Raw genomic sequence first — 13,998 nt, forward strand, 5'->3', positions numbered from 1 at the left:
TACTTCCGGAAATTACTACACAGAGTAGGTAGAGCAAGCGACTTGGCGTGTATTTATTGCAATGATACAGACGATGTATTTCACACATTTTTCGTATGCTATCATTGGTCAACTCAGAGAAGATGTTTATATACTGAGCAAGGAGAGTTGACGCCAGAAACAATTGTGCAGGTGATGCTACGAAATCAAGAAACTTGGGATCAGATAGCAGTATATGTAGAAGGCATCAGTAAGGAGAAATAAGGAAGAAGAAACCTGAGAAATTAGCACGACACCGCCCTGAAGTAATGCGAGAGCGGTTCCGGGGTGGAGATATACATCGTGGGAAAAGAGTGTGTGGGTTTTAGTGAGTAGGAATCTCGCATGCTTGTGGAGTGCGGACCCTCACAAGTGTCTAATGAAAGATTTCCCACACTTCCCTCATAAAAAAATAAAAAAATAAAAATACTTTATTATTATTATATCATCATCATCGTGTTAGGGAATACATGCAATTTAATAATATGATGGAATAAGTATGAATTGAATTGAAGAGTACCTTCTAAGACATTATATTTAATTGATAAATAATAACCTAATAAAACGCCTGGAATAGGCGACATCCTGCATAAATTCAGATAATTTTACTGCAGATAAGAATATCCTAACCCATATTCCAGACCTTTAAGTTAGAGTAACCTTCTGTGAGATTCATTAAGCGCGAATGCAGGAAGTGTGGAATGTTGTTAAAAAATTACATAGTGCGAAGAGAGGCAAATGTTTTAAATGCGTGTGATCACTGAGGGTGGCTTGGTTAGCTTTTCTTGCTATGTAAATTTTGATACTTTCTTTAATATTCAATGATTTGCTTTTACTATCAATGTGTAAAATTTTTAGATTTGTGATGATGTCTGTGAAGTGGTGTGAGTTGTCGTACATGTGTTCGCCGAAGGTTGAGTACCTGTTGTGTCGAACTGTGTTTTTGTTTCCTTTGTGCCTGGTGTCCAGATTAAGTTTTGACTGGCTGATGTACGTGGAATTACAATTTGGTTCTTCGCATTTGAGTTCAAGTATTCTGATTTGGAGAAATGCTCTTTTTTATTTAGATCACACATACCAATTTGTTTTAGTAATGTGTTGTTTGTTCTGAATGCTATTTTAAATCCTAACTAAATTAAGTTGTTTCTTTTCAGGTATCTGTTATCATATGTTTTCTTTTTCATGAAGTTTCTAAAATTTACTTATTCATAAATTAGCTTCAACAGACTGAAGAACCTAACAGTTATAAATACTGATATAAGTTGCACAATATTGAACCTTAGATGACAGAACCTTACTGACCAGAGTTCTAAGCTGAAATTTTTACAGTTAGCAATGGTTCAAGGAGCAACATCAATATATTGAATGAAGAGCTAAAATCACTATTTCATAATAATTTGTGTTTTTATTATCAAAAATGCATGGAAACAATTAAAAAATGATCTCCATCAAAATGTTTTCATAATGCTGTAATAGAGTCCATGATTTCATAATTATTTTTAGTTTGATCAAGAAGAAAAAATATAACTGAATACCTACTTCAATTCAAAAATAGTCTTCTCGAATGTTAACAGGATATGAAAGCTCCACTAAATTACCTTTCTTGAATAAGCCTACCTTATTACTCAAAATTTCTCACTTGTAAAAATGACATACTTTGTCAACAACTGGAGTAATATTGTCTCAATTATCAGGTGTATAGATCTTAAAATTTTAAAATTTGTAACATCTGGCAATCTATACGTAAGTTTGCTTACATGCATAGACCAGAAAATCTGATAATCCTAGACAGATGAAAAGACATGACAATGAAATTGGGAAACTGAGAACTAGATTTGCAGATCCTAATGGGTGGGTAAGAGATATGGATCTACACTGACATATAATTGTGGAAGAGGGAGAAGAGGATAGTAATACGAATCAGTCAGTGGATGCAGGAGCAGGTGAACCTCACAAGGATGGAGATGAATTCAGGTTCTATTTAGGTGGTAAAGACTTAAGACACAATCTGGAGTAGCAAACTGGTTACTGAACCAGGCAAAACTAGGTTGAGAAATATAGTAAAAACTTTCACCGGTCCAAAATTAGTTGCAAGGGATACACATTTTTTTTTTTTTGCTAGTGGCTTTTACGTCGCACCAACACAGAGAGCTCATGTCAACAATGGGAGAGGAAAGGCCTAGGAGTTGGAAGGATGCGATCGTGGCCTTAATTAAGGTACAGCCCCAGCATTTGCCTGGTTTGAAAATGGGAAACCACGGAAAACCATCTTCAGGGCTGCCGACAATGGGATTCGAACCCACTATCTCCCGGATGCAAGCTCACAGCCGTGCACTCCTAACCGCACGGCCAACTCGCCCGGTGAAAGGGATACTAGAACTGAACTTGAGGCATTTCTAAAATTCTTCAAGTTTGATACCAATATCATTCCATGTACTAATATTTTTATTGACAAATTGTGCTCCACCATCAAATTTCTGAGAAGGAGAGAGACCGCTGTGATATGAGAACAGAAATAATGTTTTCTTGGGATTTTATTCATGATTGGAGTGGAAATGGAAAGACACACTAACAATGATTAACTACTGCAAGTAGACAGCACTACAAGCTATATTCAGTTACAAGCGGTTTCTATTTTTTATGCAAGTCCGTCAATTTGATAATGCACGCACTCGTCGAAAATGACAACAATGTGATAAGTTTGTAGTTATTATGGAATTACCTAGTACAGTACATACAAGCTTTCTCAATAATGTCAACTAAATTATTTGCATAGCAAGTTCATGACAGTAGACAAAATGCTCGTAGGATTTCGAGGGTGCTGTAGTTTCATGCAGTGTATGTCAAACAAACCAGCCAAATATGTAAAAACAACATACACTCTGTGCAACAGCAAAACATATTACATACATAATTTTGAGCTGTATTGCAGAATTTAGAAATCCTCTTGTGACATCCAATAAACCATTTGACACTGTAAACAATATTGACTGCTTCGACACAAAAATTTGAACAGAAACATTACCACTGACAACTATCAATCCAGTTATGAGTTGCCAATGTATCTTGATGAAAAAAGCCTCATGTTTTTGGGTATTCTTAAAAAGAACACAAGAGAAAAAAAATGAATTTATGTGAACAAAACAAGAGCTTTGAAGTTTTGTATGTTTGGGTTCCATTACAACATGGCACTTTTGTCCATGATGACAAAACCTAAATGAGTGCATTATTATTGTCAACTGTGCATGACTCCAATGAAACTGACAAGGACATCAATAACAGATATTGACTACAATGCGGTGAAGGGAGGAGTCGATACAGTAGATCAAACATCAGCATCTTACTCTACTTCTTGTATCAAAATAAGATGGCCATTGGCTGTATTTCTTGCTATCTGTATATAGAATAAATTAATGTTCATTTTCTTTGGAAATAATCCTCAGGAAATGTGTGCAGAAGAAGATTTTTTCTGACTGACCTGTCTTTTGAAATGATGGAAAGCCGCCTTAAACCAAGAGCAGCCATGAAAAATATGCCAAAGGATGTCAGCTTGTTTTTGGCTAAGTATCGAGAGCTACAACTCCCATACATATGGAAGAGAAGTGAACGAGGCCGTCATCTTTGAGGTCATCATAAGTGGAATAATACAACCGTCAGGTGCAAAATGTGTGCCTTCCACATCTGTAAGAATCACTGTATTTGGAAGGTACCTTGTTTTTCATGTAAAAATGAAGACACTGAAGAACTTGATGAAGATTACTGATCACGTGTTTCTTAAGCGTAGAGTATAGTTCTGTTCCAACAGGTTAAATGTGCAGTTACCTACACCTTTGTCATTTTTTTTCTGGTAAATATCTTCCTTAATTCTTATTTGAATTTTGCTGGGCTTTTTTACATTCTAATTACAGTCATTTCTACATAGAAACATTTCCTTGTTTCCCAGAATAAAAATTAATTTGTCAAAATGTTTGATTTATTTCATTTTGAAAACAAGTAAATTTTGTAGGACCTTTGATTATTCCCAAAAACGTGCATTTAAATTACAGTATATTTTGTATGAGCCCCACTCCATGCAGTGTGCACCTGACTGTGTATTTCTAAGGCACACCAACTGGAAGGTTAAGGAGGAGGTACAGATAAGAAATCGAGTTGGGAATGGATGTGGGAATAACGAGTCATTGAAGAAACTTACTAGGAAATTGAATTTAGCCAAAAAGTCAGCTAACATGATAACATGATGGCAAACATAATATTGAAAGCCATATGAATTTTATGGAACAATGGGAGGAGATATATACATACTGTTAGGGAGATACAGGTTTCAGGAAGGACAATCTAGGAATAGTTAATGAACAGCAGGAGTGTACAGTATATGTGAGGACTTACGGAAGGCAGAAATATTCAGTCAGCAGTATGTAAAGGCAGTTTCATATAAGGACCGGGCGACTTGGCGGTGCGGTTAAGGGTACGTGGCTGTAAGCTTGCACCCGGGAGATAGTGGGTTCGAACCCCACTGTCAGCAGCCCTGAAGAGGTTTTTCCATGGTTTCCCATTTTCACACCAGGCAAATGCTGGGGCTGTACCTTAATTAAAGCCACGGCTGTTTCTTTCCCACTCCTAGCTCTTTCCTGTCCCATCATCGCCATGAGACCTATCTGTGTCAGTGCAACGTAAAGCAAATAGCTACTGTATAAGATATAAAAATCAACATTTGTATTCTCTATAATATTTGTTATGTAGTACTTTTCGATAGGACCACAGGTATTTAAAAATTAAATTTTAGCCACCTTCCCCTAAACTACTATTTCCCCCAGTGTGAATAAAATTATTTATAGCCTAGACTATAGTACCTCATTCCCTGACTTTACATACCAATTTTCATTAAACTCTGTTCACCCATTATCTCGTGGTTCGGTGTTGGTATGGACTTGGCAACAAAAATTGAACTTCATTAAAATCTCTGTAAAGTTACAGGTCTTATACAGTAGTACCATACCGATTATGATATTAGAACTCATGAATTTAGATTTTTCCTGCTTAGTCCATATCAATGCCGAACATTGCTCACACAGAAATATTGTTCAATTGTATGTTAACTAGCAATGGTTTTAATCATGATTGTCTTAAGGTGTAAGACCGCATGATCATCAATCCATATCAACAAGGAAAATTGTGAAGATAATCACAAAAATTGAGAATTTTTTTTTAAAGGAACGATCATTTGAAGAATAAGACAAGAGGAGTAATGAGAAGAGTCATGAAAGGAGGAAGGACTCCCTTTACATTTGATGCCCTAAAATCACAGAGCCTGAAGAAAACTAAATGTGAAGGCCTACAATATCAAAAGCTCATAAAACTGATCAGAATAACATTAGATTGACCACTGCTGTGATGTGCTTTGTATCTTCTGCTGCCACTCATCTCCGATAGATGGTATTCACTGCTGCGCCCGGAGTAAAAGCGCATGCCTGAATACTGTCGGAAAGTAGCCGGGGAGCTAGATAACTTTGCACATGCTGTATGATTGTCCTGTCAACAACGGGCACTGCAGCTAGTGTTTGATAAACTTCCAAGTTCTTTGAAAACGTTTAAGAAAAGGGTCTGTAAACAAGTGAAAGGAAACTGCCACCTGGGTGCCAGCCATAAATGCAGATCATTAGTGATTGACTGTAGACAACAAAGACTGTTTTATAAAGTGGTATGGTATCATATCACTAACTCTTGATGATAAGCATGACAATAGGAAAGTGGGTTTGAAAATAAACAAATATGTTTATTTTCTCTGCAGTGTATATATAAAATGAATCAAGTACTGAAATCCTACTATGTTATCACTTCACAAATTCACACTGAGGGAGCTCTTAGAGGAGTAGGATATAACTTGTTATCAACGTTGCAGCATTAGGATTTTGAAAACAATATCCAGCCAGCCGTTTAGGTCTCTTCTGGAAGCAGACTGATGATTTCATAGGAATATTTGAAGTCCCAACCCATACAGAGAAGGAGGATGGTTGCCTAGTTGTACTTCCTCTTAAAACAATAATCACCACCACCATACAGAGAAGGAAGAGGGTTTCCAATTTTTTCAGAAATGACCTACATGTTAGTGAAGGAGAGAATAAAAGATATTCTAATACAATCAGGGCTAGAAGATAACAGAAACTAAACTCCAGATTTTTAATAGTAAAGCTAAAAGAGAGTAGTGCAGCAAAACTAAAAGGGAACGTGCTATCCAGCAGGCCTACCCATGTGTCCTGAGCATATCTCAGTCTTAAGGCAAGAATGATATACCAAAATTAACTCTTCGTTGTAAGATCAGTGTTCTTCACAGAATTTCAAAAACTGTATATTATCCTGATTTTTAACTCTCAACTGGTATCATACATCTGCAAGACAGCTGCCAAACATTCCCATGGCCATCCACTCTCCTTTAAGAGTCCCACTGAATTTATTTATATGAAAAAAAAAGTGATAGCGTACCGTAGGATAAGAAAAACTGCGTTCTAACCAATACGGATTTTGGACATCAAAATGTAAATTTAATATTTGAGTTTTCCAGTAATTTTGGTTCTTTTACAGATTCTAGGTCCTTTGATAGATGAACAGAGCAGATAAATTACCATAAAAGTTTTTCTCGAGATATTCAGAGAAGGAAGGAAGGATCAATTTTTTGAAGCATCATTTTTGTATTTTCTTCTGGGTTTGTAATTTTTTGTTTTAAGTTTTGCTGTGATGTGATTGAAAAGAACTTTTTAGAGGTTCTGTGTTCAATAAACAACAACAACATTTATAAAACATTCTCTTATTTAATAGTAAATATTAAGAGGTCTGATAGACACCGTGTTACCAGTTACATTAAAAGAATATCACCATCTGAGCATTAAATGTTCAACCAACATAGTCAGGTTTGAACATGAAATGGAAACATGAGGTAAATTTTCAACCTCTAACTTACCAATGCAATTCAGAATGAAATCTGTCTGAATGCTGAAAAGGAACTTAAAAGCAATTCTTACTAGATTATGTGCTAAGTTAGACAATCACGACGACCACCACCACCACCACCACCAGGATATTATGAGTAAATACATAACTGTTAGCATGAACTGGAAATCGTGAAACACAGACCTAAGCAACATCAGCTGAGGCAGATATCTGAAGAAATGCTATGATTGCATTATTGGTTTATGGGATATCAACTCAGAGTTTGTTGTGTTATGTAACATCTTGTATTGAGATATCAATTACGGAGAATATCAGAGTATTGTGGCTATGTGTAGTATGTTTAGTTTTGTGGATGTTGGGTTATGTTGAGCACGCAACAAACGAGCTATGTTAATACACGACAGCTTATTAATGCCTTACGTCCAACATTACATGGTGTCAAGTGTCTTGTGAGTGCTAATGAGATACTGATATTGTCAGGCTTATTCAGTCAAATGGAAAATAAAGCTACTCATCAAGTGAACGCTACTAGAGATGTTTAACTTTAAAGAGACATCAGATTGGTTTCAATGAATTAGATGATTTGAATGTTTTGGAGTATTGTCTGGACTGAAGTGCAAGGAAGAGAAGGAACAAGTGAGTATGCTATTATATTGTTTGGGAGACAAGGGTGAAGATCTGTTGAAGTCCTTCAGTTTGAATGAGGTAGATAGTGGCAAACATGACAAGTTCAAGGCAGAGTTTGAAAAGTTCATTAGATTTAAGACAAATATTGTGTACTTAAGAGCTAAATTTCTCAACAGGGCAGACCTATTGATTATTTCATTGGTGATCTTTATAGGTTAGCTGACCAATATCAGTTTGAAAATTTGAGAGACAGTTTTTTTTTTTTTTTTTTTTTTTTTTTTTTTTTTTTTTTTTTTTTTTTTTTTGCTAGTGGCTTTACATTGCACCAACACAGATGGGTCTTATGGAGTCGATGGGATAGCAAAGGGCTAGGAGTAGGAAGGAAGCTACCGAGGCCTTAATTAAGGTACAGCCCCAGCATTTGCCTGGTGTAAAAATGGGAAACCATGGAAAACCGTCTTCAGGGCTGCCGATAGTGGTATTCGAACCCACTATCTATCGGATGCAAGCTCATAGCTACGCGTCCCTAACCGCATGGCCAACTCGTCCGTTGAGAGACAGTTTAATTCCAGATCTGATTGTTATAGGTATCTTAGATCAGGCTCTATCAAAAAACTGCATTATGGACATCAGGGACTGGTTAAATGCCAAAGATAGGCCAAGGAGTCGGTGGAGTGGCCGGGATGCTCAAAAGACATTGAGTGTATTGTAGCCAACTGCAAAGTAGGTTTGGAAAATGGGCAGGAGAAAAAGGAACCTGGTACCTGGTCATTCAAGATTACTACTCGCTTTGCCAGGAGCTGGTATATGTAGACTGTTTGACATCCCAAGTGGTTGTAGTGTGATTGAAAAATGTGTTTGCATGTCATGGGGTGCCTCTAGTTCTCTGTTCAGATGGAAGCATCAAATTTGTGTCTGAAGAGTTCAAAAGATTTGCTGTGCAATATGGTTTTATTTGTGAAGTATTGAGCCCCAGATACCCTCCTGCAAACGGATGTGCTGAGAAAGCAGTTGATATTGCAAAGAGGATTCTTTCAAAATGCAGTGACAACAACTTGGGACTTCTCGAATATAGGAACACTCCAATAGAATCGGGTTTTTCACCTGCCGAGCTGCTGTTTGGCTAGAAAGCTGCAGTCCACTTTACCATTGGCAATGACTTTCCAACAGGTACCTCACCATAAGTGTAACCAATTTTGAAAGAACGAATTTAAAATAAAACTGTGGAACAAACATTTTGATAAAATGAATGGGGTGTGAATGCTTCCACCTCTCCATGGAGTCAAGATCTGGATTTGGGATATGCGGCGATATGGAGCTGCCGCTAGGAAATCGGTGTTTCGCCATTTATACTTGATCCAAACTCAAGAAGGAAATTTTGTTAGATGGAACAGAAGATTCCTAGAGCAGGTGATGCATAATCAAACGTCATCAATAACATTAGATCATAGGGCAGCTTTCGACACATTAGAGGAAGAGGAGCTTCCACCCATAGCTGTTGAAGACCAACATGGGACACCACAACCTGAGAAGCAGGAGGCATCTAAATAAGAACGAGCGCTAGAATTCGAGAACCACCGGTCAGGCTTCAAGGCTATGTACTTAATTGAACATATGAGTTCTACTGTATGGTATTGACTGTGTTGATTGTATTCTATTGATTCTATTGATTTATATCATCTTCTCTTCTTCTCTCCTCCTTCCCCAACCCTGCTCTACTTCCCCTTCCACTCCCCACCCCTCCCTGCCACTCCATATCTACTACTTTGTTTACATTGCCTACTTCCTCAACAAATCAGTACTTGTTCCCTACCTACTCCTTTGCTACATGGCTTGCCTGCTTCCTCCAGCAAGTCTGTGCATGTTATACATCAGACAGAGGTGAGTCTCATAAATAATTTTTCTCCTTCTTAATTTCTTTTCTGTACCTTCATTCATTCCTAATTCTGGCTATCATTTCCAGATTTACTTCTTTGCCTGAGGCCCTAAGTGAACTTTAAGACATCATATCATGACAAGAAGATCATAACCATAAATTTTGTTATTGTATGTATGTATGTTCAGTCTTCAGCCCTAAGGTTGGTTGGATCCTCAACAGTTCTGCCATCAGCTCTCATAGATTACCTAGGCATCACTGAAGAGGCGTACTAGGGAAATGAGGATTATATGTAGTTTAATGTTATAATTATTCCTACAACAGTCTTTGTCTGTTACACGTATGTTTTAGTTATCACATAATCTGTTAAATTTTTATTTGGCTGAAGGTGGCCACTAAGTGGCTGAAACTACAGTAGTCCCAAGACTTATGTAATATAATTTTCTTGATATATTGTATTGTCAATTTGTTCTTATAATTGCACTTCATTATGGAACAAAAATGAAATTTATACACGATAGCTTATTAATGCCTTATGCCCAACATTACAGATTTATTAAGACCATGAACCCCATGAAAATTCATTAAATTAAATATCTGACTGATGATAATGAAAAGTTTTGGTTCTTAAAATGCAGAGCACAAAAAAAGTTAAATATATACAGTAAGATCACGTTTTCAAGAGCTAGAAAAAGGGTGCCATAATGGTCAGAAATCTTACACCATTGTCTGATATATCTCAATCAATACAGTTGAGAGAAATACTAGTTCACTGTTTGAGTGATCTATGAACACTGACGTGCTGGAATGGAATGGAATGGCGTATGGCTTTTAGTGCCGGGAGTGTCCGAGGACAAGTTCGGCTCACCATCGCAGGTCTGTTGATTTGACGCCCGTAGGCGACCTGTGCGTCGTGATGAGGATGAAATGATGATGAAGACGACACATACACCCAGCCCCCGTGCCAGGGAAATTAACCAATGATGGTTAAAATTCCTGACCCTGCCGGGAATCGAACCTGAGACCCCTGTGACCAAAGGCCAGCACGCTAACCATTTAGTCATGGAGCCGGTCACTGACGTGCTGATTGTGTATGATAAGCAAGAACAGTAGCCATCTCACATAATCCATGATGTCATGATAACCTGCCCATATATGCTTCATTACACAATTCCAATGCTATAGAATATGGTTTCCCATTCATAAATATTAATATTGGGAAGAAATCTACTGTAAGAGTAGGCTTTACATTAGATCCATCTACTGATAAAAGAAATGTTGTTCCTTTGTCTTTCTACACAATTTGTTTTAAATATTTGCCATAATTATATTTCCTCCTGATAACACTAAACGAGATAAGAGCAATTTTTAGGTGTACTGAAGTCCAGTACTGTAACTGTTAACGGATTACTCTCAAGAAGGCATAAGTTGCTGATTTGTCATACTTTTCTAATGCTTTTTTATCTTGAAAATTCACTTTGTTTTCTAATAATAATAATAATAATAATAATAATAATAATAATAATAATAATAATAATAATAATAATAATATATTACATCTAGTAAAAACAGTTTATATACATACTCCTCCTGGCTGGAATCTGCTCAGGTCCACCCCTGAAAGTAATTTTCAATAATTAATAGTGTTAATGGACTGGGCTTACACACTTCTAACAATAAGGTCTACTTAAAACTGCTTGCAAACTTGCTTGCAAATAAATCTTCAAGATGTTACGGAGTATGATAAATGCCTCTCGAACTGGACACTTGTGAACAACAACAAGCTAAACAATTGTTTGCATTAAAGCATAGATCATTTGATAAGTCATGGGAACATTGTTGTACTGTCCAATCATGTGGCAACACAGTAAGGTTGGAATTGCGTAGGAAGCCCTCAGTCACATGCTGCTGAAGACTACCAACAGATCATGCCTATCGGCTCGGGTGGCTAGGTATCAGCATACAACAAAGTCAGTGTGCACCTGGCCGTGTTCCAAGATGAATGTAAGTAAAGTGGAACAACATTCATACCTGAAAATTGAAGTTTTCCATGGCAGAAATGTCTTTTAATGTTATGTGGGGCTACAAGAAGATGCAAGTGATTGGATGATGTTGTATCATACTGTTGCATGTCCAGTGTCAGCCTTCCCCCGAGAACCAGTTGTGTAGTGAATGTCCCATGTCTACCCATACAGAGGTGTCATTGGCCTCTATTGAACAGTGCTTAAAGGAAGACTGACATTAGACTGTATAGGAATTATGTCTGGGTCAACAGCATTTCACATTTAATTACATGACTTGTGGATATGCAAGATATGAGAGCTGCCATATCTATCTGAAGCGATTTCAGCACAAGGGGAATGACATGCTTTGCCTATTATTTCAACTGACGAAAGCTAGACACAGGCATAAAAAGTAGAGCTGCATTCAGCTGAATGACACAATTTGGCATCATACAGCATCATTACGTCAACACAAAATGAGACGTGCCCATTTTGATGTACGACATCCAAGGTCCCGACTGAAATTTTGTTCATCAGGCCACACCATCAATGTTCAGTATTGTCACATATTTCTCCAGAGCCATCAGCATCATACGTTTTGAAATAAATATCCAGCACTGCTGGACAATGCCATTATCCTCAATGATAAAGCTACAGCCCACACTGCGGCTCCAATCAGGGTCCTCGTAGACTGGTAAGGGTGGGAAGTTTTAGAACACCTTCCCCATTTTCCAAATATCAGTCCATGCAACTTTGATCTCATTCCAAAAATGAATAAGCTATTGCATGGGATGTGCATTGCTGACAGGAAGCCATCTCAGTGGCATATCTCCAAATACTCACACAACCAACACAGCAGATGGTATTCGATGCCTTCCTCATCATTGGCAATGATGCCTTGATGCCAGTGAGACTATTTTGAAGGACAATAACTGTTTGTAATGTATGTTTGTGATCAGTTTATGCATAATAAATTATCACGATACTGCATTTTATGTATGTATTTTTAAACTGTTCCTTTGCAAGTAGCTCGTTTCCTGACCCCATTTGATACTTAGATACACATTGCCTTTCCAAGCACATCATGGATTTCCTGTGCTGTGGTGTTTTCAGACAGTATAACACAGTTACCATGATTAATTAAACAACCCATGTAATCTGCATTCCTTCTACCCACTGAATAGTTGAATGGTTGTAAAAGCAATGTACCCTCTACCATACCTATGTCATCTTCTTAGCCAGTGACTCAGGCCTTCAATAAATTACTATCTTTGTCAATACATCACACAGATAGTAGTAATAAACAAAATACAAGAAATTCAGAAAGCTGTGAGCTACAACAAATAATATTAAACAAATATTTCAAGTTACAGATTCTTACATTAGCCAATAAGAACTAAGTGATTTAGAAAACATATACAAGTCTTGCTGCAAAAGGAATGTTGGGTTAATACCAAGCAGCTTCTGTGATCATCTTGTTGCAGTTATGAAATTCAAGACATGTTGAACAAACATCCCTTCAATGGCATCCAGTGGAAGAACTATTAGCAGAAAGGTATGTTCTATGAGTGTCAAATGTTTATATCCCACAAACACGCTTCTGCATAGAATGCTCAAAAAGTAGTAAGATAGTATTTTAAGTATAAATGGTACTTACGTTAGTAAATCCATTCCCCGAGGAGAAGGAGCCCCTATAACAAAGAAAGGTACAATTTTTTAAAAATTGTATAGAAATTATGAGAAAATTGATAATAATTTGAAGTATATACTACACAATCACTTAGATTACTTGTAGTAATTTTGAAATTAATTATAAACCATTTCTATAGATAAATAACTTATTACCTGGAATATTCATTACTACCTATGAAAATTTAGCCAAAACAAAGAAACGTACAAATTTTTAAAAAATTATGCAAAAAATATGAGAAAATTTATCTTAATTTGAAATGTATGAAGGTCGATCAAATACAAACAGGATTTTTGTTTCTGAACATCAAAAGTTGGTAGGACTGGATCTGCACTTCTGCTATGCTTAGGCGGGACCGTTAGGAGTGGGGTGAGTGTGCTGTTAGATATTTCCCGCCGTACTGTCAGTAACACTCATGATGTCGGAGCAATAGGTGCACCCCTCCATTGCGCAATGCATAATTATAAAATTTCTTGCTAGTGAAGGAGTTTCAGTGGCAGAAATTTGCCAGAGATTGACTGCACAGTTTGGTGATCAAACAATGTCAAATAACGCATGTGTTTGCCTGGCATAAAAAGTTCAAGGAAGGACAAGAACATGTGGAAAATCAGCAACACAATCGCCGTCCTCAGACCAGCATTACAGACGAAAACATTTGTGCAGTTAAAGAGATTATTGACAACGATCGAAGGGCGATAGTACCAGAAATTGCAGAATAAGTTTGAATCAGTTATGAGAGCTGTCAAGCAATCATCACAAATGACCTACGGTTCCGTAAAGTTTGTTCCAGATGGGTCCCTCGCCTTTTGACTACAAATCTGAAGTTGAGATGTTTGGAG

The 13,998-nt window shown here is 37.1% G+C and overlaps 1 long non-coding RNA gene across 1 annotated transcript in view; it reads right to left on the reverse strand.

Moving 5' to 3' along the window:
• Nucleotides 1–13,998, reverse strand: part of LOC136875609 (uncharacterized) — a 73,186-nt gene that overhangs the window by 16,712 nt on the left and 42,476 nt on the right. The window contains exon 3 of the long non-coding RNA XR_010860494.2: nucleotides 13,127–13,160. This is a non-coding gene — a long non-coding RNA (uncharacterized lncRNA). The remainder of the gene's footprint in view (nucleotides 1–13,126; nucleotides 13,161–13,998) is intronic.

This window comes from Anabrus simplex, chromosome 6 (assembly GCF_040414725.1).
Source record: "Anabrus simplex isolate iqAnaSimp1 chromosome 6, ASM4041472v1, whole genome shotgun sequence".
NCBI classification, from domain to species: Eukaryota; Metazoa; Arthropoda; class Insecta; order Orthoptera; family Tettigoniidae; genus Anabrus; species Anabrus simplex.